Source organism: Haemaphysalis longicornis, unplaced genomic scaffold (assembly GCF_048455015.1).
Source record: "Haemaphysalis longicornis isolate Haplotype H1 unplaced genomic scaffold, Haemaphysalis longicornis Haplotype H1 scaffold_10, whole genome shotgun sequence".
Taxonomy (NCBI): Eukaryota; Metazoa; Arthropoda; class Arachnida; order Ixodida; family Ixodidae; genus Haemaphysalis; species Haemaphysalis longicornis.
The window spans coordinates 50,703,698-50,731,089 of NW_027526204.1; the positions used below are offsets into that span (position 1 = coordinate 50,703,698).

At 42.0% G+C, this 27,392-nt stretch overlaps 1 long non-coding RNA gene across 2 annotated transcripts in view; it reads right to left on the bottom strand.

Annotated features, from left to right (window-relative positions):
* The window catches only part of LOC144158515 (uncharacterized), a 39,732-nt gene extending 12,548 nt beyond the window's left edge, over positions 1-27,184 (bottom strand). Inside the window, exons 1-4 of one of the 2 annotated variants that reach the window (XR_013320107.1) lie at positions 27,039-27,183; positions 25,790-25,822; positions 22,135-22,221; positions 16,233-16,439 (exon numbers count right to left, since the gene is read on the bottom strand). This is a non-coding gene — a long non-coding RNA (uncharacterized LOC144158515). Of the gene's footprint in view, positions 1-16,232; positions 16,440-22,134; positions 22,222-25,789; positions 25,823-27,038 lie in introns of those variants that run through there. The other variant, XR_013320109.1, reaches the window with a different exon arrangement.
* Positions 27,185-27,392: the final 208 nt, after the last annotated feature.

Genomic DNA, 27,392 nt, shown 5'->3' on the forward strand with positions numbered 1-27,392 from the left:
AAAAAATCTCTCCGTTCACGCCCTCTCCTTTTCTTCTTGCCCCACGTATCTCTCCATCATTTCACACTTTTCATTTGATTTATTTTATTTCATTTATTCATCCTTAAAGGCCCGGAGGTATTCCATAAGTGGGGGGGGGGGCGTACAATAAGGTTGCAGCATCTTGAGAAAGAGGTAACAAGGAATAACTAAAAACCAAATTAACAGACAGGAACGGGGACCGGTCGCGGCGGAGAGAAGGTGTTCTTCGGGAGGGTGCGCTCTCGAATAATCAGCCAGGGTGAGGAAGGTTGCTTCGTTGCAGCCGGTAAGGACCAGGCGACCATCTCGGAGCAACGGCGACGTTGACTCCTCGTTGGCGAAGTTGACGTCTCAGGAAAACGGGAAGATCCGAGCAGTACGACCTGCGTCAAAAGATGCAAAGTCAAGATTGCCTGTCTCGCAGTGTCGTGCCCCCTCTTCTCCGGCCTGGCTCGTTTATTCCTGATGCGAAAAAAATACGGGCATTTGTGCCAGAACATTTTACTTCCGTTAATAAATATTATGAAACGTGCTACTGCGAGCAGGACCTGCATTGGTAGAACGTGTTTCTTCACCACACTGCTAGAGTATCAAACATGGCCTACTAAGCTGCTAGTTTTATACTGTATTGTGCAGATATGCAGTTCAGGCAGAACGCGCGCAGCACTGTTGTTCCTAGGAAGGGTTGTCTTATAAATAAAAACACCTGGCCCTGCACATAATATAAATTGGCGGTATTAAACAGTGAGAATTTTTTCCAAAAGTTTCAGCGCATCTTGGTGACAATGCTAACGACTTCACTTTGGTTACCTTTAACTATTGTGAATGAAAAAGGTGTATACTTTTTGCCCTAATGGATTCAAGTGCCTTTTCGCATCCCCCGAATTTTATCCTCTGTATACTCCGAACACTATAAATTCTACAAGCTTCGTGCCTTGTATTTTCAAAACAGTTATTTATTTATTTATCCTTTTTTATTGTGTGCTAGCTACCATTGTGTCAAAGCTGCTTGTTTGAATCGTGTCAAGTTTGACTATTACTATTTAGCGTTTACTTAGTAATAAGCAAAATCACACATCACGTCAATTACCAGCGAAGACCAATATGAAACGCGCACATTATACGAATACACGCAAAGGAAGCAGTGATAACGTGTTTGACGCATAACTGAGTGAAACCGATTGATCGCTACACGAAGATGAGCACTGACTTGTCCGGCGTTCTTTTGGTGGATTTGGGCTTGACTATAGCTCTGTAAATCTGTGTTGTGACCGTATTCTGACCGCATCATACGAGCAGTGAGTGGCATTATATACAACCTAACCGAATCGTACTCGGTGAGATACTCAGCAAACAACCCCAAAAAAGTAAAACGCAGCCTTTTATTATTTTTTGGTTTCGCAAAGTGCTGTTTCCATAAGAGTGTCGGCAGGCAAGCGCAATGAAGTTGGTTTATTATACAAAAGAGAAATTGGCTAGATTTGTTTGTAGTTCTCTACTATTCATCCGCTCAAAATAAGGTCTGGCATAGGGCCTTTTGTATGCTGTATTATCCCTGCACCTCCTGGCATATCCCTGCACCTCCTGCCGCGTCATACGCGTGTACCTGCCTGTTTTCTTTTTTTTCATGACTTTTTTTTTCCTATCAATGTACACTCATTTCGAGTCTAAACTACCCGTCCTACTGCTTTTGGGCGCGACCCCCGCCTCCCACCTACAGAGGCCACGTGTCTCACGTTTCAATGACCTTACCAGGATTCTTAGAACGGGTGTGTATGGGCAGATGTTCATCCTTTGTGTGCATTTGCATATCTTCGTTTCCTTGTTCCGCGTGACTAATCTTTTGGCCCATGTCACACACGTGCATGGTTATATCTTGTTTTGACCCCTCTTTCACCCCCGTTGCCAGGAGGGAGGAAAATTACCTGGTTATTTTTTTCTTTATTTATTTTTTTCGCTCTTTGTATACCAATGTACACTCTTTCCTGTCGAAACTGCCTGTCCTACTGCTTTTGGGCACGACCCCCGCCTCCCACCAACAGAAGCCACGTGTCTCTTGTTTCGATGACCTTACTTGGATTCCTAGAACGGACAGATGTTCGCCCTTTGTGTGCATATCTTCTTTGGAACGTCTTCGTTCCGCGTGACTAATCTTTTTGCCCATGTCAAACACGGGCATGGTCATATCTTGTTTTGACCCCTCTTTCACCCCTGTTGCCACTGGGGAAAATTACCTCGTTATTTATTATTTTTTATTTTTTAATTATTTATTTTTTTCCTCTGTGTTTGGTTCTTCTCTCTCTTTTTTTCCAAGTTTGTACCGCGTGACTGACTGTGTGTTCTTATTATCCTTTTTGTAATTAATTTTCCCGCTCTCTCTTCATTCTTTTGCTCCCCACCAACCATGATCCATTTGTACAAACTCTCCCTCCTCCTACCTTGCCCTCGCGCTTGCTACATTTTCTGTATATATATAGCTCTGAAACGAACCTATTTTGTACTCTGAAGAAAGGGAGTCCTCTGCCTGAAACGTCAGTAAACTTATTTTTATTTTCTACGTCTTTTTCGTTTGTCTCTGTCTCTACTAACCTTATATATATATACATATATATATATATATATATATATATATATAGCAGAACAGAGAGATACGGGACGAGGGACTCGGTAAAGATACATATCAATGTTGCAGTCGTCATTGCCAGTGCTATTCGGCTTTTTTCGAAATATTTAATAGGGCCGAATGACGTGTGCTTGTCACGTTGCTTTGATTCATTGATAAATAAGCGAAAATATAAGTCGAGAAAAAATCCGCCGTCCCGCTCCCGGAAAACGGCGGATTTTTTCTCGACTTATATTTTCGCTTATTTATGAATGAATCAAAGCAACGTGACAAGCACACGTCATTCGGCCCTATTAAATATTTCGAAAAAAGCCGAATAGCACTGGCAATGACGACTGCAACATTGATATGTATATATATATATAAATATATATATATATATATATATAGATATATAGATATATAAAATAAGGGTTGGCAGTCAAGAAAACCTCGGAAAGCAAAGGGGAGGTTGTGGTGGGTCATAGCAAAATATGAAGAATTTTTTGAGTCGAAAAGAAATGGTGAAAAAATGCCCACCCGGCGGGTATTTTTCCACCACTTTCTTTTCGACTCAAAAAATTCTTCATCTCTTTCTATGACCCACCACAACCTCCCCTTTGCTTTCCGAGGTTTTCTTGACTGCCAACCCTTATTTTCTGCCTTAATTCACGGAGCCCCTCATTTCCCATTTTCTGATTCGCTATATATATATATATATATTTATATAGAAATAAGGGTTGGCAGTCGAGAAAACCTCGGAAAGCAAAGGGGAGGATGTGGTAGATCATTGAAACAGATTAAGAATTTGGAAAGAAAGAAAGAAAGTGAAGAAAAAATGCCCGCCACGTGGGATCCGAACCCACGACCTCCAGAATACCGGTCTGGTGCGATAACCACTACGCTACCGGCGGGGCGATTTTCCCATTCACTTTCTGGGGTATTTATGTTAGGTATGTTTGTTTCCTGTGCTTGGGGGTGATAGCCAGCGCCATTCGGACTAATCGGGGTGAAGGGGACCTTCTTTTTAACCCCCGGGTCGTGACTCGAGTGTCTACGACATGTCCAGAGTGGTCGACCAGCTTTGAACCCTCTTAAGCTCCCTTTGGCAACAAGACTGCCAGAACAGAGGCCCTCGCTATGCATGTAGCGAATCAGAATAGGAAATGAGGGGCTCGTTGAAAATAACACAGAAATAAGGGTTGGCAGTCGAGAAAACCTCGGAAAGCACAGGGGAGGATGTGGTAGATCATTGAAACAGATTAAGAATTTGGAAAGAAAGAAAGAAAGTGAAGAAAAATGCCCGCCAGGTGGGATCCGAACCCACGACCTCCAGAATACCGGTCTGGTGCGATAACCACTACGCTACCGGCGGGGCGATTTTCCCATTCACTTTCTGGGGTATTTATGTTAGGTATGTTTGTTTCCTGTGCTTGGGGGTGGTAGCCAGCGCCATTCGGACTAATCGGGGTGAAGGGGACCTTCTTTTTAACCCCCAGGTCGTGACTCGAGTGTCTACGACATGTCCAGAGTGGTCGACCAGCTTTGAACCCTCTTAAGCTCCCTTTGGCAACAAGACTGCCAGAACAGAGGCCCTCGCTATGCATGTAGCGAATCAGAATAGGAAATGAGGGGCTCGTTGAAAATAACACAGAAATAAGGGTTGGCAGTCGAGAAAACCTCGGAAAGCAAAGGGGAGGATTTCTGTGTTATTTTCAACGAGCCCCTCATTTCCTATTCTGATTCGCTATATATATATATATATATATATATATATATATATTTATATATATATATATATATATATATATATATATATATATATATATATATATATATATATATATATATATATATATATATATATATATATATATATATATATAAATATATAGTAAGGAAATGAGGGGCTCGTTGAGGAAATACAGAATGATAGGTCAGCAGTCTACGACGCCAAAGGAGGCATAGGGGTGTGGTTTGGCTCTTTTCTTTTTTTACTATGGTTAATGAAGTGAACATTTTTTTTAATATACAGAAGAAAGAAAGAAAAACACGGGCCACATTGGGGACCGAACCCACTCTGGGACAGGCTGTAGACGTTTGAGTCACGCCCCGGGGCCTGAAAAGAAGGTCCCCTTCTCCACGTGCAGTCAGAGTGGCGCTGGCTACCACCCTCAAGCGTCAGATACACTTCTAGTAAATATAAATAGCCCAGAAAGTGACGGAGAACACAGTCGCCCAGATAGCCGAATTGGTAAGGCATTCGACATGTAATCGAAAGGCGTGGGTTGAATCCCCACTCTGGGCGCGTGTTTTTCTTTCTTTCTTCTGTATATTAAAAAAAATTTTCACTTCATTAACCGTAGTAAAAAAAGAAAAGAGCCTAACCACACCCCTATGCCTCCTTTGGCGTCGTAGACTGCTGACCTATCTTTCTGTATGTATATATATATATATATATATATATATATATATATATGTGTGTGTGTGTGTGTGTGTATTGTCAAGAAGACAGCCGATACACCGGCAGCGGGTTTAGGTTGTGTAATTGCAGGAGCGAAGCCGATGGATAACGCAGGTCTGAGCGTTGTAATCACCAAGCGGCAATCACCACATTTTTTTAAAGAAAGCAAACTTGATGTGAAACTGTCCGACAGTTGGAGACCCACCAACCTACGAAAACACTCCGCTGCGGAGTGACGTGGTTGCCTTGCCTTGCACGTGCGTTCTTGGTCTTGCATATAAAATTGTTAATCCAGTTAAAAAAATCTGCTGTTAGTGATCGGGAAAATGCCAGATACGTAAAAATCCGGCATGGTTCCCTGCTTAAGACCGTGCGATAAAATATTGAAAAACGCAGGTTTACACGAAAAGTCATGCTCTCCCCAACCAACAATGCTGAAAGGAGACATTGGACGTCGTAGTTTTTCAAACGTGACAGGTTAGTGCTGTAGGCAAAGCTAGTTTCCCAGAGAACGTATTTCTTTATCAAGTGTTGGACTCCACAGCCTACACATGACTAGGAGAGAGGCGAGTGAATTGAGACACATTTTACATTTGAATCATTTTTCTGTTATTTGTAACATAGAACAGTGCTCGAATTATTTTAAAGTAAATCGCAATGTCTTTCACAAACTCTCAAAATCACGGTCTTGGCCTACTTTAGAAAGCTTTTAAAAACATTTTTAAACACTTCAACCTTTCCCACTCCCCCTTCCACGCTAAAGGAGTGAGGCGTCATTTGAGAAGAATGCGACGCATTGCGCATGTCCGAAAGTTGTTCTACTGTATGCCATAGGCACACCGGTCTAGGTCAAACGTGACAATCGATGGCAATCGTTTGCTTCGTCCTGCCATATTCTGCTCTGGGAGCTTCGATACGGTGTCCGTGTTTTGTACCTGACTTCCAACCGGTTCAATGGGAAAGCAGAAATGGCAGTTTTACGATTTCTGTTGATGAACATAACAGCGGCCACAGTTCCGTCAATTTTTCGCAATCGTTAAACAAATACCGCTGATATATTCGTGCATAATATTACAGGGACAATGTGAATATTTTCAACGTTTGGTAGGTCCAAATGCGAGTGAAATCTTCGGAATCAGGCCGGCTTGTTGTTTCAACGTCACCCTTCCCTACATTTGTGTTTCTAAGACTGCCGTATAATTAGTTTCATCGCTTATCAGAAGAACCTTCTCTTTAGTTTTGTGTGTGTTCCCATTGCGCACCTTGGGTTTCAATCTAGGAATACCTGATTTTTTTACATGTTGACGATGGTTTGTTTTCTCAGTGGCCTCACATACAATTTTCTTTATATCCGCTGTTTTATTGAGGACCTTAGACATTCATTTCTTGCTTATTTTTGGGTCAACTTTTGTGGACAGCGGGTTTATGGAAAGTCACGACTACATCCAGGGATACCGGTAACTTTTGCCGTAAATGTGACAGAAGTTGATTCTTCACTTCTGCACATGATGTCGTTGGCTGCATCGCTGTTTCGTTCCATTCGTTCCATTTCGTTACATTCGTTCCAGCAAACCAACTGTTTTCAAGTATAGCCCATCAGCTGCTTGCGTCATTCCTCAGGTTTTCCGTGCTTGGGGTCATTGGCTAGATAGAATCACTTGTGCTCTTTTAGAGAGAGACGACATCAGGGACTCGTCTTCAGCAAATGGTTCACGGTTGAAAGGGTAGATGCCCGTATTTTCTGAGTAGTAAGCTATATTTTGTGGCCTAAATGCTGATATGCCTGCCTGTCCAAAGATTACGGCTACATTTTAAATTATGATAGTCATTCTTGCGTTGTTGCACATCCAGTTATGGTTTACTGCCTCGCAATTGTGATAGTCCTTCTGGGGTTGCTGCAGAGCTAGTTATGGTTTACTGCATTGTAGCCCTTCCTTCAGAGGGGCAAAAACTGACACGTTCAGTGGCTGCAACCGGTGGCTGCAATGCAGGGGGAATGTCAGAAATCAGATTCTCCATTCCCTTGCTCTGTTGATAACTTCGATGCTTACGCACCTTTTCTGCTTGTCTAACATCAACACAATTCGGAAGTCGGCATGCACTTTGTGTTTTTAGCAATGTGCTCTCGATCGCAAGCACCCGAAAAGGTCTGAAGTGTTACATCCTTATCGGTTGGCCAAGCATAAAATTTCCCCCAGCTAACCATTTAATAAAAACCTTGTATTGCACACCAGCAAAGATAAATCTTTGAAGAGTAGCATTTCCGATGGCTTTCGCCATGCAGACAACTGTGGACCATTTACCTCCGTCCGCCGATATGAATTGGCGGACTCGCTTTTTACCCCGTGCTCCGATAACTTTTGGGGCATTGTGCACCGCAGTGAATCCACTCTCGTAGCAGTTGTCGATGCCCTCAGAAAAAACGTACAGTGCTTGTAAACACTTTGAAGGTTTTTAAGGAAGGCGTTCACATTAAACGTCTTCAACCTGAATGCTCTCCCGAGGCTAGTGGCTACTGGCTATTCCAGTGATAGTTCATAATCCCATTCCATAAAACCGAGCAATCACAGTTTTCCAACAACTTTCTTTACATCACGTGATAAGAGACATTATGCACCTAAGTGGTTTTTCAGATTGATAGGCGAGGGCAAGAACTTATATCCCTTCTTTTTTAGAGTGAATTTTGCCCTTCCTAAGCACTTATTCCATTGTGTGCTGGAACGGCTTCCCACAAATGAGTTTGCTTCGAGTACAATGTCATTGTTCTCCCCACTTAACTTACATTACTTGGAATGTAGTGCGAGCGAATATTTAGATGTTTTAGATGTTTTACCACGTTTTCCATATTTCTTTTCTGTGTGCACGCTTATTGAATTACGGTGGAAAATATTACGGCATTTGATATTTGTTGTCTCTCGGTGCGCTCCTGTTATCATAATATAGCCATTCTCCTCTAGGTAAGAGCAAACTATTTCAAAACGTCATTACTTTTTAGAATTGTGAATTGCATGCACAGGGGTTTTATTGTAAATATCATTTGAATGACATTTCACGGTAGTGCTTTACTACTACGGAGGTCTCAATAAAGTGAATTACATAAATACCAAAAAAATTCCCAACACACAAGGGAGGGACAAGACAGTGTCCCGTTGCTCCCGTTATGACGCTGTCCCCTTTCTACCACAATCGCCTGCACAGAGTAAATCTGATGTTCCCGTAACGCGGTAAAGGAATATCCTGAAATGCCTCGGTTCAAGGCACTATCGCATAGCCCCCGCCTATACCCTACGTTGGTTGCACATCGGCCCACAATTAATTCTGGCTGAGAGAGAAGAACATTCTTCGTCGATCGTGGCGCCAACTCGTTCCACGTAAGACACATTTGACTATCTGTGACGGTACGTGAGAACTGATGATATGGCATTGGAGTAGCAGCCCCAATACGATACGGGACTCTGAAAGCATCTCCCTTAATCGGCACGAATATCACGTCTTTATTGATACAGACCCTGGGTCACGCGTTCTACGATTAGCGACCTGGAGCATTTCCTACGTGTCATATACGTAGTTTTTTTCCATAGTACAATCTGGGGCTCCTAAAAACCAGCTTCTTACACCGACTTGTTATATGCTGTAAAGTCGCACATTCACAACATTGATAACGACAACAATAAAGAACATGTTAATACGTAGTCTCTTTTCGTTACACCCTCACATTAGCATGGATACTTTGTATACGTTATTTTCATACATATAAAATAGATATATCATTTGTAACGTTTCGAACAAGGAACTGAACTCACAAACTTTTTTTCTCACTTTGTGTCTGCATTGAGCGTAACATTCCTCCTGGACATTGGTAGTAAAGTGCATAGGTGGCCCTAGTGTACCAACACTTCCTAAACCTTCAACACATTTGTAAGTGCAGAGAGTTCCACACAAGTCTTTGTAAAACTCCCTTTGGGATCCTTGTAGTTTCAATCATTTTCGCGAACCACTTTTCATGAACAATTCGTGAAGGGGAGGTTAATCCCTGCTAAGTGTGCAAAATTTTTCCAAACAAGGATAACGAGTTTTTACGTGCGCAGATCACATTCTCACCTTTTTTTCCAGTGGAATATCTTTTATTTCTAGTGAAAATGTAATAATCAGTTTCTTTTGTAGGTCACGTCAGTTTTCAGATTTTATCTCTCGATGGTAGTGCACGTTTCACAGTCTAGGATACGTTTGAACACAGCTGGTTTTTTATTTATTCATAGCGGCAGTTCTAAGTGTACTTCCCTAAAGTCATTTCGAACACAATGACAACAGCACAAGCTTACTAATCCGCCTACAAGTTAGCAGCAGTGCAGTACCACCAACTTGTTTAGCAACGTGGTTCAGCCTGCAAATTAAAAATGCTTAGAAGCGTGTGTGGTGTGGCGTAAGCGTAGCCAGTTGCATAATTTCTTAAAACACCTTCCTCCCCCGATTCTGCAACCATAATTGCTACTGGAACTTTTAAACTTAGCCATATTTGAGCTGATGACGTTTCAAAGAACAAAAATACGTTTCAGAATTTCAAAAGGCCGCCACCGCACTAAAAAGGGCAAACATTCCATAGGCGGCATACTTTCATTACTTTTCTTTCCTACCAAAAATGGCATATAAAGTTGTTTTCTGCTGTAACGACATTGAGCTTTAGCTGACAGCGCTGCTACGCGATGCCGGCGTAGTTATCTAGGACGTCTGTCAAAACATTTGCCGTATTAACTTCAAGGTGCAACTTAATATCCTATTTTGAAACATGCCTGGCATGGCTCCATAGAAAAAAACAGAAAGATGATTACATCGCTTCAGTCTACATGCGTCGCAGCTGGGGAATGAAACCACTCAGAGCTTGATTATTACAAACTTAACACAGTAAACGGGCGAAGTCCGGAAAACCCGTGTAATGCTACACAATAACTGAAAAAAACATGCTATCTAGGCCATTGCTAAGAGATTTCGCTCAATATATGCCGCCTCAAGGACACTGAAAATTAGTTTTGTTCTTAGTTTCTGGTATTGCGATTATAAGGCACTACTCAGAAACGCAATACTTCCATTTGACGTAGTTGAAAAATGTGACGTTACAATCTCTGGGTCCACAGCACATACAATAAAGAAGATGACGCAGAAATCAAGGACCAACAATGCCGGGACCTACCGATAATTTTTCGGCTTGTCGCAGGAGAATCTTTTGTGTTAATTTCGTTTGTTGGGCATAGGTGGCAAGGTCATCTAATTTTGCTTTATTCATTTTGGCGACGTAATAAAAACATATAACGGGAGTAATTCATCTATACATTTAAAAACCCATATGCCTTATATACGTCAAAAAACGACTTTTGTGTTACCACCATTTCTAGGTATCACAGACTCTAGTTTTCTGCATATTGTCTAAACAACGGCACATTGAAATAAATATTTGTAAATGCGCGGGTTTAGTATGGTGATTACTTCTAAGACTTGTTTTATGGAGCTTTTTTGTTAATTCTAAGTTTTTAATGCTTGCTCTTGCAGGGGTACGTAATAGTCAAATGGATATCATGTTCAGTTGTTTGGACAACAAAGACTTCCCGGCCACAGACGATTATTTAGGGCCTAATCGTCTTTACTGAACAAACAATATTTCCCGAAAACTTTTGAAGTGGGGTGCGATTGTCTCGCAAGACAGTACGAAATTATTCCTTGTTATGCTCTTTGTAAACTGTCTGCATTACCTCTACACAAAACGCGATTACGGGATTCAAAAGTTACATAGAGTGGTGTCCGTGAAAAGCTGTTCATGATCGTCCTTCTTTGCCCGCATGAGCAACAAGATCGGGGCATTGCTTTTTTTTTATACCTTAAAGCCTGCTCTCTATCTGGAGATAAAGAGCCAAGATACAGGGGAATTTCTTTTTTTATTGCAATTAGACGTTATTAGTTAACCCTTTGATCGTTTAGGGACTTTGAGCGACTTGAAACTAAACTGTATATTTCATGTCTGAATGCAAAATGGATCTAATGCACAGTATGCGACGCTAAGATTAGTTTTTGTTACGCAAGTTTATTCGTGCAGGCTAACTTGTCTAACCTTGGACAATTTCTTTATGGACAGTTTCTTTCTCCCTTGAGAGAAATCATTGTAGCGGCGGCACTGCAGGAAGAAAATCAGCCCTCACTCGCAACAACCTGCCGGGTTTGTTGACAACCTGAAGTTTTTAGCAAAACTCACTATCCCGCATGGTAACACTACACATTAACTTGACAAGCCACCCCAATCTCAGCAGCTCTCATGGTGTGATTTTAAAGCCAGTTATAGTGAGCAAGACGGAAGCCGGTCGGCTTAACAAGGAAGAAGCCAAGACAGGTTGCGGAGATATCAGCCCATGTCTACACGTAGGCTCCTCACCATCATGTGTGACCACAAAGAAATACCCACAAAACGTATATTTGCAACGTTCAGCCCCTCAAGACAACGTGGGTGCATTATTCCCCGTCTCAGTTGTTGTTTCGTTGAACATAAACCCCAAGTATGTATTTCTTCTACATGTGCCAGCTCTTCGCGCTCATGTCGTCGCCGCAATAACCTGCCCATTACCGCTGGCCGTTCCAACATGAACTCCCAGCTGTAACGTGTGTTCAAAATATTCACCGTCATGAACAGCCCAAAGCCATATCAGCTACAATGACGAACAGATGAACAGCTGCAGTTTGAATTAAAAAAATTAACATCTTGGTTACCAAAACACTTGTTTCAAGAATGTCGGAGGAAGCTTTGCCTCTTTCCCAATAGTGCCGTACGCCCATGCAACGCGACAACTTTGCCGGAATTCGCTTCGGTCTGGGCGAGCTGGGCAAACTGCGATCTTGCTTGTTCGTTGTGTAGGTATTTGGTTTGCTTAGATTATAGCATGTACCCGCTCTGGGAGTTTGGGAAAATCGGTGAATACCAGACAAAATGCTGGCCCTGGGTCACCTTATATGCGGAAACATAAAATGAACATTCACACCACAGATTTTAAAGTATAAACTAGTAGTTACACAGAACCAATAAAACATTGTTTTTAAAGTTAGCTATTGCTACATCCCATACACAAGTTCCAAAGATATTGCCTTTTTTGAACAAACGAGGTCGTCAAAATCGGGAAGAAAAGAAGTGCGCATTCGTAATGGCTTTTTATTGATTTATATGCCTGAACCTTGCCACAAACAAAACACTGTACTCTGAACTTCACACAACCAAAAAAGAATTAGCAGGAAGACCTGCCAATGATCTGTTTCTTATTTTTGAAAATTCCTGAATTACCTGGAACTCAAACAATCCTACCTTCACCCACTTGATGATAACCGTTGAAGAAAACGGGCGCAAAACCGGAGATTCACTCTCGTTTTTCTAGACGTTACATAGATGCCGGAAGTTTGAAGGAATTAGTAGATCTGGAAATAACATCTTGAGTATTCGAAGATCCATTTGAGGGACGGTGAGATGTAAAAACCAGCCCGGTCAAGCGTCGGGTGCAGTAATGACACCAGTATGAAGAGCAATCAAGCGATCCTCCACAAACTGTTAAGAAATCTGTCCGGCTACCACCGTGCATTAGTTGTAAAGAAGGAGATATTGAAGCAGTAAGGAACATTGACGGTGCCAACGGGGTACGCCTGTGCCAGCAACGCCCCCTCAGCGTTCTTCCATCAAGCTTCTGCACGTAAATACGATCGTTATCTTGCTGAGTATAACAACCATCATTGCCAATCTACTCTTGAAGGATAATAGTTGTAGGAAGTCTTGAGAAATGAGGGGTTTAGCATTTGTCTCGCTGTAGAAAAAGTGCGTTCGGAGAGGCAGTTTATTCCACGGTGGAGGAACGGTTTTAGATCACAGTCATGAACAACTGGACTGTTGTTTCGACAACAGCCGCTCGTAATAGGCCGGGCTCCCACGTAATTACCCTAACTTTTTATGTTTGGCATAGCAATACGGCCACCGTTTTTGCCGAACAGTTTCTCACGTAAGCAGTGCCTACCGACGCTGATTCAACGCACACTAACCGTGGGATTCGCAAACGCAACCTTAACTGGTGTTGAACCATGGCTGTTGTCTGACGCCTACGCCGCCATTAAGAGCCGTGTACCACTCAAATATTTTCCCGCGAAATGCACGTTATAAAATACCCACTAAATAAAAATTATACGAAAAAATGAGTCAGATTTTAAAACCATTTTAGAGTTGTAAACAATTGATGTGAGTGGTTCGGTTGCATTTACATCTGCTTAATAACGAAGTGTGGTGTCACGACGCGGATTACCGCAAACCGTGCAAACGAGTTTGAGGGAGCACACATTCACAGCATATGCCTATTCGGCCTTGACCATGTATACTAAACGGCCTTCCTAAAACAGTACCCACAACTGCCATTTTTCAGCATTTCATCTACCTCTACACGAAATATGTGCGGCAAAATGTTTTAGTGATGATTCGAAAACGTTCATTCCCGTGTGTTGTGCTGACAACAGACCCAACTTCAGTGCTTCGAAAACCATGAATGGGAATTCCAGGATTTTTACGGCGGAAGCATAAGGTATAATTCTTGTTTTAAATCACAATTTGGAACATATTATTGCTAAGACCATCATTTTCATAGATTCACTTAGCGAAGTGTGTATAATATCATCCGAAAGGTCTTGCAAAAATTATGTTGTCAATATTGTTTTTCAATTTTTGATGTCAGCTTATGGGTCAGATCTGAATGTGATCATCTGCTGGGTTCCAAGTCACTGTGGGATCACTGGCAATGAGTTGGCTGATAAAATGACCGCTGCTGCTGCACTCCGAAACACTCTAGACATAGCAACTGTACCCTACACTGACTTCAAGCCACTCAATAGACAACGCCTACGTTAAACATAGCAAACACACTGAAGTGAACGGACGGACAACAATATACATGTAATAAAGCCACGCAACCGACTCACACAACAAACAGACCGAAGTGACCTTCACAAGGTCATAGATTGGCCACATACACGTAACATCCTCCCACCCGCTCACGGGATTGCCAAGACCTATGTGCAGCGGGTGTGGAGAGACCCTATCCGTAACCCACCTGCTCATCCAATTCAAGTCACTTGGCACAATACGACGCACTTTGCACAACTATACAGACAACACATCCCGCTTCACCAAATCTGTTTTTCAGGAGTCGAGCCCATGTTTTTCATGAAGCGTGTTTTTAAGTTTCTTACCAACGTCAAGTTTTTACACCTGGTCTTTTACCATGCAAAATGAGAACCTGGCCCTTTACACCAGTCATCCTAATTACTTTGTGTTTTACTTCGTGTATTTTTACTGACATAATTGACTCTTACATTCATCTCACTCAAATGAACTAACCATTCATTGGCGCTCGTTGCCCTCAGTCGGCATTGCGCCATAAACATTTAAATATCATCATATTACTCTAAGAACGCACTGGTTCAGTACCATCTTTTTGAGAAACAGAGGAATCTTACTAGTTGGGCTATCTGAATTCGTACTGGAAGCAGCCCACTCCGTAATATATCTGCAGGTAATTTTGTAGTGAAGGTTTGCATCACCAGATATAATTGACCCGAGGTACACGTACCCGCCTACTGATTCCAACACGTCATTGCCTATCTTTAGGTCTTGTGTTTTCTAATGGTGATTGAACATTACGGTCGACTTGTTTCTGCTGATTTTCAAGCCTGCTGATTACTTTGTGATTTGAATTGGCAAAGCATACTCAGGAAATCCATGCTGCTTTGACTGAACAGGGCAATGTTGTCTGCGAAGCTTAGGTGGCTAAGATATTCACTCCTAATTGTGACCCATGTTCTTTTCCACCTAATGTTTTTGAACACATCCTCCAGGCAGGCTGTTAATAATTGCGGGGTATTGTGTCTCCTTGCCTTACACCATTTTGAATTGGAAACTTCCAAGTTCTGTGATGGAGCTGGAGAGTTCCCGTGCATGTGTCATATATATCTTGGAGAAGCGCAATGAATTCATCGTGTACTGTTTGCTCGCGTAACACCGTTATTACTCTTCTTGTGGATACCTGGTCAAATGTTTTGTCATAATCTAGGAATTCTATATACAGCGGAGCTGTATATACTGAACAGTTTTCGATTAGCTGGTTGATAGCGCGAATATGGTCTAATGTTAAAAAACCCTTCCTGACACCAGCTTTTTAAAGTACCAAGTGCCACTTATGCGATTGAGGATTACCTTGATAAATAATATGTGGGTAACGGAGAAAAATCTGAAGGACCTGTAATTTTTAAGGTATTTCGCATCAACTTTCTTGTGGAAGACAACAAAATCCGCTTTATTATGCCTTTGGCACCGTTAGAGACCTCAAGCACTGCGACTTCTGTACTGTATAAATGTATACATTTATATATTTATGGATGTCTGTACTAGACATGCATACATGTGTATACATGTAAACATAAATTTTTATTGAACTCCAAAAATTCGAACTTGATAGATATTCCGGATTTTCCCGACTAACCACCAGTCCGCTATAAGTAATACCACGCGGATTTTTCGAACTGCTGTTTTATTCGCACTATTTTAAACTCCCATGCAGGTCACAAAAATTGTTGGGTTGGTGTATAGCGGATTAAAATGGGAAATGAAGACAAAAACAAGGGTAGGCAGGAAACCTGGCCAGGTAGGCTATGTGGGAAGTGTGGTCGGTCATTTACTCTTCCTGAAACCAAAATAGTTTTGGAAATACTTGAGAGATAGATAGTGCAGAAAAACAAGTTCGCCTGGTGGCGCCCGAACCCACGACCTTCTGTATATAAGTTTCCCTTCATTTCAACTACGCTACAATCTGGCGGTGCTCCCCTCCAATTTTTTGGCTAAATATGGTAATTCCGGCGTTGGAAATGGTATCCCGCGCTCTGGAAAGCTCGGGGGGAAGGAGACCTTCTATTTGACCGATGGGCCGTGAACCAAGAGTCTATGACGTGTCGAGTCATGGTCCATAGGTCAACCTTGAAGTTTCAAAATCCCCGAAACCAAATTATTTTGTTAGTGGAATTTGTAATAATAAACTCACACGTGAAGGCCATGTATTCGATGTCCGCAAAAAAAACTGTAAAGGCCAGTAAGCTTTGTCAAGCAAACTTTTTATTTGCTTCAGTTCACTTCGGGTGCAGCGTTTCTAGGCAACGCCGTAAAGCAGCCTCCGCATGATCGGGGATATTCGGCTGTAACCATGATCACTTGAAGGGCGATGGAGTGCAGACTCCTCCTCCGAGAAAGATTGGGAAGCAGAAACTGTCCTTGCAGCAGGTTGACTTGAAAACAAAGCACTGAAACAAATGTAAAAAGGAGAATTGTATACTGTCAGAGAAAACAGAGATGAGGGAATATTAACAAAACAGTCATTGAGGGTGAGTTATCTCCCAATCTATGCCTCCCGAACCAAATCTAATTCATGTGTTCTCGAACCCGTAATACCGCATTCCTAAAATCTCAATGTTTCGGAATTCATTTTTGTTGTTTGTTATACCATTTTTTCAGGATTTTAAAGTTGCTTCGAAATTTCACCCACTGTTTCCAGTATAATTTATTCTTCTTTACCTTAGCATTGTCTTAACCTCTGTTCGTCAAATTTATTAAGCCTGCTCGCAGCTGTTCGCAGCTCGCCGGGCACACTGTAGTGAGGTCCTAATTTATTCGCTGTCGTGGCAGAATTTTCATTATCTTTGGAACTAAATGTGGTCGTTTAAAATAGTTTGCGTGTGGTGGAATACTCTTGGTAGGCCCAATATTTTGTACATTTCCAATATGGCAGACAAAACGAATGAAACACTGCATCATGGTGCAACACCTGAAAGTTTTGTTCTTGAAAAGTGCATTAGCCTTGAAAGCATTTTGCACACACTCACCGTAGGCTTTCAGTGTAACATCGCCGCGATCCCAAATTCACACAAAGAAACACCGTTTGGAAACCAAAATAACGTATGGCTGCCCCAAAACCAAATCCTTTGGTAAATGTTCTCAGACATTGATACTGATGAAATTTACGCAGATTACAAATTACCTCTTTATGAGGAATGCATGTGGCTCTCCCTTTGCTCTTTATTAGTTTACGCATGGTTACTTTTCATTGGTATATTACGAATGCTTCCTCTCAAGTCTAAATGTATCAGGAAGCTGAACTGCATTGGCTGTGTCTTTCGTTCTTCTTCCAAGATGTTAATATATGAGGGCACCCATGTTGTCTGGTATGCTGGCATATATATATATATATATATATATATATATATATACGTGATTCGAGGAAGACCTGTCTCAGGTCGAAACGTTGGAAATAAAGTCTCCCAAGAGCGTACTTCTACTTTGTGCGTATTCCTGCAGCAACTAAGGACTCCACTTCACGACTATATATATATATATATATATATACAGGGTGTCCCAGCTATCATGCACCAAGATTTAAAAAAAGATAAATTGCGTAACTCGAAGAACACCTAGTGCATAATGTTTGCAGTACTGTGAAGAAGCGGAGAGTAATTTTTTTGTTAATGAGACTTCATTAATTGCTTGGAATTAATTATCTAACTCGAGAAATACTGTCCTAATCACTAAAGTGTCAATGAGGCACTTGTAGGTAACCACGAGGGGCATCTAACTGCGCTCTTTTCAGCGACGAACTAATTGCGTACTCATTTATTCTGACTGATAAAAGAAACCCGCGAAATATGAAAAATACCACGTGACGACGCTTACGCGCGCATTGTAAAGCAGCGTCCCCAAACAAAGCTGATTGAAAGCAACTGCTTCGCGTGTTACCCGCCCCAAGAGACAGCGCATCACCTTGATAGTTGCATGCATGGAAGGAGCAGCAGCAGCAAGATTCGCGGGACGCGTGTGCAGATAAGGAACAAACTCGGTCACGATTTCTTCTTTCTTTCTTTTGTCTATTTCATTCTGGCTAACTCAGAGGCAGCCGGTTTGAGGGCGTTGCTTTACGGTGCGCGCGGAGGCGCCGTCACGTGGTATTTTTCATATTTCGCGGGTTTCCTTTATCAGTCAGAATAAATGTGTACGCATTTAGTTCATTGCTGAAAATACCGCAGTTAGATGCCCCTCGTGGTTACCTACAAGTGCCTCGTTGACACTTTAGTGATTAGGACAGTATTTCTCGAGTTAGATAATTAATTACAATCAATTAATTAGGTCTCATTAAGGAACAAAATAGTGCCCGCTTCTTCACAGTACTGCAAACATTATGCACCTGGTTTCTTTCGAGTTACGCCGCTACTCTTTTTTTAAATCTTGGCGCATGATAGCTGGGACACCCTGTGTGTGTATATATATATATATATATATATATATATATATATATATATATATATATATATATATATATATATATATATATATATATAGATATATATATATTTGTAAGTTTGTAAGTTGTTCCTTGGCATAGTGGCGGGCAATACCACTCTGCGCCATTAGACTGAACCAGCGAAGACGACGACGAAGAAGGGCCTGGCGTATCCTGCGCTGGCCATCTGATCGCCATCTTGTAAATAGTGTAAATAGATTCTTCGCCTTCTTCATGGTTGGTGTAGTATGCTCTTCCGCCACGTTACATTCGGTGGAGCCTGCTGGCACGAGATTCGCTTCTCATCGGCGTTGGCACAATCATCGAGGGTGCGTAAGCCGCGTCGGCCAGCCCCATCCCCGCCGCTACCAGCACTCGACGACGTCCCCCCACCCCGTGTCAATACCCCGTGATGATCCCATCCAGAGCCGTGAAAATCCGACAACGTGTGACAAGACGACGACGACGACGACGACGTGTCCCCAGCTTTGTGGTCCGACCTGGTTACGAGCCCTCACCGGTTCGTCATTGCCTTATAGACGTCGTTGCTACGGGCCGGGGTTCACCAAACCCATCCCCATCATCTGTGGCGGCAAGCAGTTCTTTCTAGTGTATTTTCTCCCATTGCTCATCCTTATCACCTTCCTCACAGTGCCGCAGGATCAACCGGGACGGTCGCCCTGGACGAGGGGGCTATGTCACGGGGCGAAATGGTGGGCAGTACCATTGAGCGCCATTAGACTGGACCAGCGAAGACGACGACGGAGAAGGGGCTAGCGAATACTGCGCTGGCCATCTGATCGCCGTCTTCTAAATAGTGTAACTAGAATCTTCGCCTCCTTCATGGTTGGTCTCATATGCTCTGCCGCCACGTTAGAATATATATATATATATATATATATATATATATATATATATATATATATATATATATATATATATATATATGTATATCTTAATATATATATATAAATATATATATATATATATATTATATATATAGGTCGCAGTCTTCAACGCTAAAGGAGGCATTGGGGATTTGGATTTTTTTTACTGTGGTTAGTGCAGTTAACATTTATGAAATATACGTAAGAACGACCGAAAGAAAGAAAGAAAAACACGTGCCCAGAGTGGGGACCGAACCCACGCCTTTCGATTAGATCTCAAATGCCTTACCAATTCGGCTATCTGGGCGACTGTGTCCAGATATCTGGGCTATCTGGGCTATCTGGGCGACTGAGAGCGAGTGGGTATCCACTGACTATAGCAGAATTTGTAAGGCATTCGAGATCTAATCGAAAGGCGTGAGTTCGGCCCCTACTCTGGCCGCGTTTTATCTTTCTTTTTTCCTGTCTTTTTTACTGATATTTCAAAAATGTTAGCTGTAGTAACCACCGTAAAAAAACTAAAACCCCTATGCCTCCTTTGGCATTGTAGACTGCCGACCTATCTTTCTGTATTTTCTCAACTAGTCCCTCATTTCCTAACACTATATATATATATATATACATATATATAGACATATATATACATATATATATATATATATATATATATATATATATATATATATATATATATATATATATATATATATATATATATATATATATATATATATATATATATATATATATAGAAGGGCACTAAGGAAAGCAAAGAAGAAAATATGGCAGTTGATTTATTTTTGTTGAAACATAACATAAGTTGTTTTTCAGATGTTTCTGAATCTAAAGTGGAGAATAATATATAATTATATATATTTACATATGTAAATGCAGTGGAACAGAAAGGGAAATGGTAGGCGCGTTGAATACAGAAATAAGTGTAGGCTGTCAGGAAAGCCCAGGATAGCGAAGAGGTTGTGGTAGAACGTTTACATTTGTAGAAATTGGTACACATTTTTGAAAGAAACGAAGGTGAGAAAAATATGCCTGCCAAGTGGTATTTGAAACCAGGACTTCCAGAATACATGTCTGGCGAGTTCGCTACCAGCGGGGCTGTGCTCCTGTAAACTTTCTGGGATATTGTTCGGGTAATAATTTCCTGCAGTTGGGGGCGGTAGTCCGCGCCACTCCGACTACTCGGTGTTAGGGGTACCTTCCATTAAAACCTCAGGCCGTGATTCTAGCGTCTACCACATGTCAAGCGCGGTCGACTAGGTTTGAACCTTCTTAAGCTAACTATGGTACCAAGACTACCTGAAGCAAGACCCTCACTATGCATGTAGCGAATCAGAAAGCTAAATAAGGGGCTTGCTGAACTGATACAGAAATAAAGGTAGGCAGGGAAGAAAGTCAAGGTAAGAAATGGGAGAATGTGGTAGGTCACTTATTGCCGAAACAGATACAGATTTTGGAAAGAAAGTAAGTGGAGAGGAACATGACCTCCGCGTGGGATCCGGGCCCAGGGCCTCCCACATACGTGCCTCGTGCTATGATCACTACGCTATGGGTGGGGCTGTGCTTCCCTTAAACTTTTGGGGTATATTTTTCGGGTAATCATTTTCTGCACTTGGGGGGTAGCCAGCGCAACTCCGACTGGGTCATCAATTCGGATCCCACATGCCGGGCATTTTTTCATCCACTTTCTTTCTGTATTCCTTTCTTTCAACAAAGTGTAGCTGTTTCAACGATAATAAAAGACTTACTACATTGTTCCCTCTGCTTTACTTGGTTTTATTACTGTCTGGCTTTATTTATGCATATATATATATATATATATATATATATATATATATATATATATATATATATATATATATATATATATATATATATATATATATATATATTAGTCTGAAAAGATCAAAACTCACACAGAGCGGGAAAAAAATAAGGTTAGTACAGACAGAGACAAACGAGAAAGACGTAGAAATTAGAAATAGGTTTACTGACGTTTGAGGGACAGGACTCCTCTCCCTCAGCGGAGGAGGGGAGTCCTCTCCCTGAAACGTCAGTAAACTTATTTAATTTTCTACGTCTTTCTCGTTTGGCTCTGTCTCTACTAACCCTATATATATAAATATATATATATATATTTATATATATATATATGTGTGTATATATATATATATATATATATAAATATATATATATATATATATATATATATATATATATATATATATATCTATATGTATATATATATAAAAAATAAGGTTTGGCAGCCAAGAAAACCTCGGAAAGCAACGGGGAGGTTGTGGTAGGTCATTGGAACAGATAAAGAATTTGGAAAGAAATAAAGAAAGCGGAAAAAAATGCCCTCCGGGTGGGCATTTTTTCTCCGTTTTCTTTCTCTCTTTCCGAATTCATTATCTGTTTCAATGACCTACCACAACCTCCCCTTTGCTTTCCGAGGTTTTCTTTGCTGCCGAACCTTATTTCTGTGTTTTTTGTACGAGCCCCTGATTTCCTATTCGGATTCGCTATATATATATATATATATATATATATATATATATATATATATATATAGGTTACGGCGGCTAAGACTACTAAGTTTTTTCAATGTTTATTCTATTCTTTGCTAACCATCTTTTGAGTATGCTCTTTTCCTTTCACCTCCATGGCTATACGTATACAGGATATATATATATACGTGTGTGGGCACTTGTCTTTTAACGCGCAAAAGGTTGATTCCTTAGGTGACAATATTTATAATCTCACCGCTTGTCCGTCACACTCCGTAGCCAGTGCCTCTCCAGTCATTTGCACCAAGAAAATAATGGCCATCACCATGTGGCATCTGAAAATCTATTTTCAGAAAATCTGTGATGTGTATGCCAGCTGCCCGTGAAGTAGTGCTGATTTCACGCGAGTAAGTTTATACGCAGCACTTAACATTATTATTGTGAGTGCTATGTCTGTGCAGAAACCATCAGAACTTTTTAACTACTGAATAATCTTCTTAAGAAATGAAGTCACCGATATAATACCTTAACAGAATGTGTACACAATATTTTTTTTTCTAGGCTCCAGTATATGTACGCGTTCACACGTACCAATTCCCTGCTTTGCAACCTATTTTGAGGAGCTACGCCTGCGCGGGACACTGTGGAATCCTTCCGCAGTGCCTGACGCTCCTGCTAAACAAAGCTTTCACAGTGAAGTCATGGCCTCCTTGCCCCCCGACCAGAGCTCCTCATCGAGCTGCTCGGAAGGGTGTTTCCCGCGGACTACCCCCGACCGCAGCAGCCTGAACAATAGGCAACCCCGCATTCGGGACCCCGAAGGGTCCGTCGGTGCGAACGAAGAAAGTGAGCTACCGACTGTTCCCCCGCAGCCCACCAAGAAAACAGTGTTCGTGTCTTGTCTGCACACGGATACCTCAGTGTGCACCTCCAAGAAGCTCGTCACGATGGTATGCAAAGGTGCCTGTTGGTTGCACGTGGTTTGCGGCCAAGTACCAGAGCTCGGCTTGCTTTCACGTTGGTGTAACCGATGGTTGTGTCTACTTTGTAACAAGTCGTCAGTATGGCTGTGCGGGTGTTTATTCGCGAATGTGACTGTATTCTGAGGGAGACCAAGTGCTGAAGCCAACGAAAAAAAATATCGAAAAAAAATATCTCATATTTGTTCCTCTTTACTACAACAACGCACGAGGCCTATGCACTAAATGACAAAGTTCTTTGATAATGTTGCCTTTTTAGATGATGAAATTTGCTGCATTACTGAAACGTGGCTGTCGGACCAAATTTCTTCAAGATTACTCCCCCGACAAGTACGCTGTCTTTCACTAAGACAGAGATTACAAGACCATTCGACCAAAGTATGGTGGAGGAGTTTTTACGCTCTGCAAAAGTCCATGGCGGGGTTTCGGCATGCTGACCTACAATTACGTAATGAACGCGTTTGCTCGAAGTGAAGGCTAAGCGCTGAACATATATACCCATTGGCGTGTACTATATTCGTCCAACTCTGGACATCTGCATTCGCGTTCGTTTATAAGTACATGTTACAAACTGTAGACACTGGCAAGTACAACATTCTCTTATCACGGCAATTTCAACGTGCCCGGCCAGTGGGGGACCGAGGGGAACATTTTGGCAGTGCTTACAAAGCAGCGCCCTAGGGCTGGTGACAAAAAAAAATATCGTAATATATCGCAGCGTTTACGTGCTATCTGCTCGTTCAACCTTAAAAAACACACAACTGAAGTTATTATTTGGGGGTAGGGATGGATAAAACAGCTTTTCAACCGCATGTGAACTACCCTAACAACTCTTCCATCCGTTCGCTTGGCGTGATTTCCCTGGCGACCATGGCATTCACCGAGCCATCACGGTTCGTCTCACTCTACCACGCCCTCGTTTTATTTAAGCTCAGTTTTGCCAGTGCTGTTTGGAATTGGTTAATCAGTTCGTCATCTCTTTGCATAGATTCGTTTCAGAAGCGATTCAGAAGAAGAGTACTTCGCCGTTACTCTTTAGCCTAAAAATCTGTATGTGCAATCCAGAACACTCTACAGGCACGAGTTGATTTTTTCTTAGTAACGGTATTTATTCAAATATGACTGCCTTTTTGTTCTGAGATCTGGTTACCTGCGAGTGCTGATGAATGCCACTGGCCCCGTATAACTGCTTGCGTGGTGACAGAGCACCGATCCTGGTGGCTAAAGGGGCGGCTAAATATGCGTTAGGCGGCCTGTTTTTTATTTCACTGACATTTTTTGCAATGACAAACACTTCCTAAAAATATGATAATTTCAACGTGCATGTTGTGGACAAGTGGCACCTGCACTTTTCCCTTTATTCATGTGATTCTTTGCTAAACGCAACAGACTGCTCATGGTTTTGTGGTCATGAATGAAACTCCACCCGCCACCTGCGAGCAGTTGTTCGGATAATGTTTTTGCATTATTTAAACGCTTCCATTTCATATAGATCTTCCCGTTTATTTTTAGATGCGACGCTCAGAGTATCTCTTGTCGGCGGCCCTGTCCTTCCTGCGTGCGTCCGTTGTTGTCCGCGGCGTGCGTCCGTTGTCCGCAGCCACTCTCCCGCTCTCCTCTCCGATAGCGAACACTCTCTCGCGAGGGGCACTGGATTGGATTCGATTGGATTCGATTGGATTGGATTGGCATGGCTTGGCTTGAATTGGATTGGATTTGGATTGGATTGGATTAGAATAAAGTGGATTGTGTTGGATTGTGTTGCGTCATAGCCGCGGCAGACGCACTAGCGCCGGCGCGTGCCCAGGTGAGAGCGTGTTCGGGCCAGCCCGCTCTCACTCCGCCGGTGGGCGGCGCTGCGCGCGGTGCTGCGCATGTGCAGTACTCTCTCCGCGGTTTCCTCTCCTTCGGGCGCGCTGCGCGTTTATAGTGCCTAGAATATAACCGGTGTGCCGCCCTCCGGCGGCCTTTCGGTCGACGGTTGCTCTCCACTTGCGCTTGAACCCCCTCAGCGTCGCATCACACCAGGGTTCCCGCGAGGGGAGGTGGGCGTACTTTTTTTCAAATTTCAAATTTTCTATCCTTCCATAAATATTGTCTGTTTGTGTGCCTAATCTTTCTCATTTAAACAGTGCACCACCAGCTGTTGGTGAGCATACAAATAAATAAAAATAGGTAATCACTTGCTTAGAAAAAGGCTTACACCTGTCATCCATCTAAAGTGCCCATTTAAATCCAATGAAACATTTCTTTAGAATAATTTTGCAGCTTCATTTTTTCTAGGGTAACGTGTGCTACTTCCGCACCATTCCGAACTTTCTATGCCAAGCTTGTGGTATTGTATTCTTGACAACGTTTTTTTCTTAGTCAAACCTGAAAACACTATGCCATTTTGGGTGCATTAGTTTTCCTGAAAGCACATACGAGCTTAGTGGCTCAAGCGTTAATCTACTGAGAGTAAAGATAGAGGTTTGATTCCCTGTCATGTTTGTCAGGTTCCCTGTCAGGTTTGATTCCCTGTTTGGTTCCCGGAATCATAAGTGGAATTGCCAGGTAGGATCTTACCTCAAAAACGACGCAGTTAGAAAAATTATCAGAAGATTGGCAATCGCCGTGAGTGGTTTGCGTTGGGCGGAGCTCCTTTAAAGCAGCTGTCATCTCTCAAGTTCCTCTGCTCACGCAAGCGGTGGGAGTGAAGATAAAATTTGTATCCTCGTATTGCAACCTAACCATATTGATTCACCTAAGAACGTTTTGACATAGCGCATTGCTCCGTTACTTCATTGAGCTATTGATTTTCATTTTCTTCTGACAGTATCTGGCACGCAGAACTGGGGATTAAGCATTCTTTTGATAACACAACAAGCCAGAAGTTATAAGTGTTAGCACTTAAAAAACATGCAAACGCAAGCTTATCAGACGTTATCTTACCGAAGTGAAAAACCCCATCTTCACTACCTGAATCTGTGAGAAAAATGAAATCCACATGAACAGTCAAAATACAAACGGTTTTGTGTGGGACACATGGAAAGTGTAATGATTCAAAAGCCACCAACTAATTCCTCTTTTTTGAAAACCGTAGGTTAATTTTTACAACATATTGCTTTTGATACACTCTTCGCTAGTGCGTCTTAATAAAACATGCTAATCTGATTTGTCTGCGCTAAAACACTGGGCCTTTAAAAGTAAATTCAAAATCAAAAATTTTGGTTGTAGGATAGAAAGTTAGTACAAGAACCAGTTAAAGTTTAGCAAATTTTTTTGCGCTGCACCAAAGAAACACCGCGAGGTGTTTGTAACCAGATAACTGAACTAAATATACCGTTATCTTTCCCGCAAGAACCCGCCAGCAAAACGGAAGAATAAGTATGACTGTGTAATTGCGTGCTTCCCTAAAAACGTATAAGAAATGCGATAGGCGTTGCCGCTCATACCCCGTAAGACCTTTTGAACGCTTCTGTCTGAACCCTCTTTCTCGTCTTCGGTAATCTCGTTCGTTCTATGACGAACACCGTGGAAGTTTTTTAAATTGAAATAAGTTTTCCGGCGTTCCCAATGTTGAACGCAAACTTTGTGGAGGTTACGTTTCAATTGTCTTGAACCCCGTCCATATAGGGCTCACGCTGTTTTGTTTGATATTTGCTTATATATTGTTTCCCTTCGACGCAGTTGGTCACCGGTTGTGTATGTTCTTATTTGTTTTGTAAAAGTAATAAAGATGCATTTTTAAACATAACAACGCTGGTACCGTTACCCCTGGACGCTATATAGCTCAATTATGCCGATTGTTTATTTTTGGATGAGTATTGTGCACGTAAATTAGCCTTGCTACAATTTCAGTAGCTAGTGGTCGTTTGGCGTATACCTCCTTTCCGTTCGAAAAATTTCAAGTGGTTTTTTTTAGGCAGCAAGTCGAAACAGACAGACACACAGACAGACAGACGCACAGACAGACACACACACAGACAGACCGACACACAGACAGACAGACAGGCACACAGACAGACACACCGACAGACACACCGACAGACACACAGACAAAGAGAACGACAGAAAAGAAAGCAGGCAGGACGGCAGACAGGCTGAACAAAACTAGGCTTTCGTTACTTGAGAAGAAAAACTTTAGACTTTTGTTACCTCAGAAAACACCATCGTATTCAAGGCTATGAAGATCTCTTACCTACGTCCTTTGCGCTGGCTGGAAGTTGTACAAGTTGAACAGCGGTGCACCTGCTAATAGAAGGGACAGATTTCAGATGCCCTTTTAAAGCGAATTTCGCCAATCGTTGGCACGAATCCTTGACATGTGTTTTCTGGATGGCCTTGTCTTCTGACCACCCAATTAGCTCTGCAGAAGGCTATCATGCGAGGAATCCGGAAGATAATGAGCCCTCAGCTCTTCTTTTTTTGTCGGAATTTCAAAATTGCAATTATATGTCCGAGAGCAGCGAGCAAATACGTGCCCCAGCAGGCGAAGTTTTAATAGAGATTTCAGCTATGTTCTCATTCGTTTTTCTGCGCATTTTCACGCTGA